The 5,000-nt window shown below is 43.4% G+C and overlaps 1 protein-coding gene across 1 annotated transcript in view; it reads left to right on the plus strand.

Moving 5' to 3' along the window:
* LOC125307641 (follistatin-related protein 5-like) overlaps positions 1-5,000 on the plus strand; it is a 56,306-nt gene that overhangs the window by 41,095 nt on the left and 10,211 nt on the right.

Consider the following 5,000-nt stretch of genomic DNA (forward strand, 5'->3'; position numbering starts at 1 on the left):
TCTGAACTGTCACAGGAGCTGTCAACTGACCCATAATGATGATGTCAGTATGTACAATATGGTTACATGCAGTGTTGGGAACGTTACTTTAAAAAAGTAATTAGTTATAGTTACTCACTACTTGTTCCAAAAAAGTAACTGAGTTAGTAACTGAATTATTCTATGATAAGAGTAACTCGTTACCAGGGAAAGTAACTATTTGCGTTACTGTTAAAAAAAAAGATAGATAGAGATAGATAGCTAGGATAGATAGATAGATAGATAGCTAGATAGATAGATACTTTATTGATCCCCAAGGGGAAATTCAAGATATTGCACATTGACTTCAGCCTGTGTCAATATAGGTTTTTGTTGTGAGGCAGAAAGATCTAGCTTTTTGCTGCTTGGAGGACTTTGCCCAGTCCTTCTTTGCTAGTGGATGGCGAGCTATCATCTGTGGTGGAGGTATCGGTTTTTTGGCCACCAGCTTTAGATCGTGTGTGAGATGCTTCATTAAATTAGAGTTGTTATTAACGGATGTGCCCATAAAGTCTTGCTCCCTGACATAATGTACACACATTACATGCGCGTTCCTGCCTTTGACCACAATGAATTTGAAGTAGTGGCTTATATCTTCACCTTTTCAATACCGGATTGCCCTGACCTCTGCTGTTTTGTTATTTTAGCTGATCGTGGATGCTGTATGTGGTGTGGCGCGCGGTGCTGGCAAGTGTAAAAACACTGGCTCTGATTGGCTGTCATGAAACATGACAATGCCTTTAGCCAATCATAATCGCCACGTTGTTATTAACCCACCTCCTCACTAGCTGTGAGCCAGGGGTGCGTTTGGATTACACAGTTTATTCAATCAATGCATAGTAACGCACCGCATTTAACAGTTGTTTATTTAGGATTAGTGAGTGTATGTTTTAACCTTTGTTGTGGCATTCGTGTTTGTCACACATTCCAATGGTAAAGTACATGAATACTTGCTGTGGGAAAAACAAAGTAGCCACGGGGGCGGTCCTTGTCATTCCCAAGTGCCATGAATGCACCATGAGACCCTGTTGGCCCGTAATGATGATGTCAGTATGTTTGGTTACATGAGACTCCGTTGGCCCCTAATGATGATGTCAGTATGTTTGGTTACATGAGATCTTGTTGGCCCGTAATGATGATGTCTATGTTTGGTTACATTGAGATCTGTTAGAGAATGATGATGTCTTGTGTGAGTAGGGACTCACAGAGAAGCATCTCTTGTCAGTGTAGGACCACAGAGTTAGTGTGTAGTCAGTGTGTGTGTGTGTGTGTGTGTCTGTGTGTGTGTGTGTGTGTGTGTGTGTGTGTGTGAGAAACCAGTGATGTTAACACACATCCCAGCACAGTGGTTTTGTGGTTTGTCAGCGGTAGCTGGTGATGTGTCTGTGTGCATTCAGTGTGTGTGTTGTTAAGCGCAGTTGTCACTCTTTGAAGTGTGTGTGTGTGTGTGTGTGTGTGTGTGTGTGTGTTGAAGCGCAGTTGTCACTCTCTGAAGCCGATACTTCCACTGTGGAACACTTGAGGGATTTTTATAGGTGACATTTGTCTTCCTTTTCTTGCATTCACTGGTGGTGATCACACACACACACACACACACACACACACAGACACACACACACACACTCTCACACACACACACACACACACACGCACACTCACTCACTCACACACACACACACACACACACACTCCTGTGTAGAGAGGTGGCACAGTGGTGTTCTGATTGAGACGAGTTGAGACTCTGCGGTGTGCACTTATTCCCTAGGTACTCTTACCTCATTAAAATGATTTGGGTCTCTCAAAGCACTTTACACACAGTTGTGTGTGTGTGTGAGTGTGTGTGTGAGTGTGTGTGTGTGTGTTTTACATGCACAGATGATCCCATTCTGTCACTTACACTCTGGCACTTCTCACTACTGACAATAAAAAAGACGAAACAAGAAGAGACAGAGAGCACCTTCAGCTCTTCATAGAAAGAACACAGCCATTCCTTTGTGTGTGTGTGTGTGTGTGTGCAGTGAGAGTGTGTGTGTGTGTGTGTGTGTGCATTTGTGTGTGTGTGTGTGTGTGTGTGTGTGTGTGTGTGCGTGCACGTGTGTATGTTTGTATGTGTGTATGTGTGCGTGGTGTGTGTGTGTGTTTGTGGTGCATGTGTGTGTGTGTGTGTGTGTCATGGGAGTGTTGCTCTTTGAAGCCGCAGCAGATGATCCTCAGGCTACAAGGGAGCTCCTTCACTCTCTGTTCCTCTCTTCTGCACTCGTTCATACAGCCTCTCTGTGTCCCTCTCTCCTGCACTCGTTCATACAGCCTCTCTGTGTCTCTCTCTCCTGCACTCGTTCATACAGCCTCTCTGTGTCCCTCGCTCTGGCACTCGTTCATACAGCCTCTCTGTGTCCCTCTCTCCTGCACTTGTTCATACAGCCTCTCTGTGTCTCTCTCTCCTGCACTCGTTCATACAGGCTGCGTGTACATAACCACTTGGAGCTCCAGTGGAATTTTGATTTTGTAACGAGAATTCTCAATATAACTTTTTTTTCCTTGTGAGTTTTCTCCCCAGTGTTTTCTGTAGTAGTTGTCCACTGGTCTGAGTTTTCTCCCCAGTGTTTTCTGTAGTAGTTGTCCACTGGTCTGAGTTTTCTCCGCAGTGTTTTCTGTAGTAGTTGTCCACTGGTCTGAGCTAATGAGCTGGTGACCTAATGACGGAGGGGTCTTGGGAGGATACTGTACACATGAGTTATTGCACCTTGATGGACCGAGTGAGTGGGCAGAACTAGTGCACACACCAGCCCAGTGCCAAACTCCGAGCACAGTAAACATCATCGGGTATTTTAGGCAGTAAATGCTCCCGGTAAGAACACATTAAACATAATCAGGTATTTTAGGCAGTAAATGCACCTGGTAAGAGCCAAACCAGATGTTGTTCACATCTATACACGTATGGCTACTGAAAAATGTAAGGGTCATCAATATAATTACTATATTATTTTGAATGAAAGGTATTTTATTGTTTTGTGTTTTTTTGCTTTGCCAATGTGTACTGAACAGCCATGCCAATGAAGCACATTGAGTTGAGAATTAACACAGAGCTTGTGTGTGTGTGTGTGTGTGTGTGTGTGTGAGTGTGTGAGTGTGTGTGTGTGTGTGTGTGTGTGTGCGTGCAATGAGGTGTTATTATGAGACCTGTGAGGGTGCCAGGCTCCCCAGGGTGTTCCAGGATGCACCTGGGTTTGCTGGCACCCAGTCCAGCCTCATTAATGTTGTCCTGTAGAGCAGTGTGTGTGTGTGTGTGTGTGTGTGTGTGTGTGTGTGTGAGTTTGTTGGTGTATGTGTGTGTGTGTGTTCCCTTATTACCGCTCTGGTGGAGAGCTCTGGTATCAGCGTCAAAAGTAAGCAGAGCTTAATTAGCCACCTGAGCCAAAGACAGTCGGGGACTCAGTGTGTGTGTGCAAGGGAGGGGGGGGGGGGGGGCTGTGTGTTAGTGAGTGAGCTACTGCGATTTGAGTTGTTAATTAGCTTAGAGTTTTTAGTGAGTGAGTTATTTATGTTGAGGTTGTTAGTTTAGTAAGTTGTTTGTGTTTGAGTTGTTAGTGAGTGAGTTGTTTATGCTGAGTTGTTAGTGAGTGAGTTATTCATGTTGAATTATTAGTGGTTGATAGTGAGCGAGTTATTCATGTTGAGTTGTTAGTGAGTGAGTTGTTTATGTTGAATTGTTAGTGGTTTTTAATGAGTGAATTATTTTGCCAAAATGGATAAACTTGATCCAACCCAGCATATGAGACGAAAGATAAGCCCTAATAACTTGAGGAGTTCGAGAGAGGCACTTTAGGGTTTTGGGTGATCAAACTATGGAGAAGGACAAAAGCGGTATGCAAACTGTGCAGTCGCGGACTTCCTACGAGGCAAACATTTGTTTGACATTTTAATCGTAAAACACAGCTATGTTGAAGCCTGCAGTAATGTTTTTCACTGATGTTATGGCAGTGGATGGATGTTGTGGCATGCTTATTGTTTTTCGGGAATGTTGCACTCCTGTGTTTGTCATTGTGCAAAAACTTCACGCCAATAAATCATCAGAAATATTCCGGTTTGTCGTCTACAAAGCCCTTCACGCTCGTCTCAACGCCTGTTGGTTGTCCGTGATTGGCCTATATTTACGCTAAAAATGGAAACGTCTTTAGACATGGAAAATCGATTTTACAATCGATTCAATGAACACTTATGTCTCAAAAATCGAACAGGATTTTTTCACAAAAGTGACAGCCCTAGTTCTGACTCATAACTGTGTTGTGGTTCTGTTGAGGCTGACTCATAACTGTGTTGAGGTTCTGTTGAGACTGATTCATAACAGCAGCTGCTGCCGGCTGCCAAAGCCAAAAGCCATTAATGAGAAAGCAACTCCTCTTGTTCTCCTCAAGTTCTGTGTGCTCTTTATGCTGTGTGTGTGTGTGTGTGTGTGTGTGTGTGTGTGTTCTGTCAAAACATACTGGCTGTGGACCAGCTTTGTCAGGTTTTGTAAAATATGTGTTAATTGATTTGTCAATATGGTTGTGTTGTTGGCACTATGTAGACCAGTGGTGTATACTACGAATCTCGATTAGTGGGTTAGCAAGGTATGTTGCGCTCAAAGCTAGGATATGCTGTGACACAAAGTGGATCTGTTTTAGCGTCGCTATATCACCATGGTATCTTATGCTTGCAGCTAAATCTGGTCGGGAGGAGGTTATGTGCTGTTATAGCTCAAATCGTGTAATCTACCGCCCACTGACCAATTAATTGTCTTAAAAAACAAAGTTATCTCACATGTAGGATTCTGTCATATATCTTACAGGTGGAGCTCCACCTCTACAAACATTTTGGATCTCGAATGCGCTTTAATAGTGTTGTGCGTGCAAATATGCAACTATAGATGTGGCATACCATACAACATCTGATGACAAATCAATTTATTTGATGTTATAAGGCTGGACACTAAAAATGACCGC

This window comes from Alosa alosa, chromosome 14, assembly GCF_017589495.1.
Source record: "Alosa alosa isolate M-15738 ecotype Scorff River chromosome 14, AALO_Geno_1.1, whole genome shotgun sequence".
Classification (NCBI taxonomy): Eukaryota; Metazoa; Chordata; class Actinopteri; order Clupeiformes; family Clupeidae; genus Alosa; species Alosa alosa.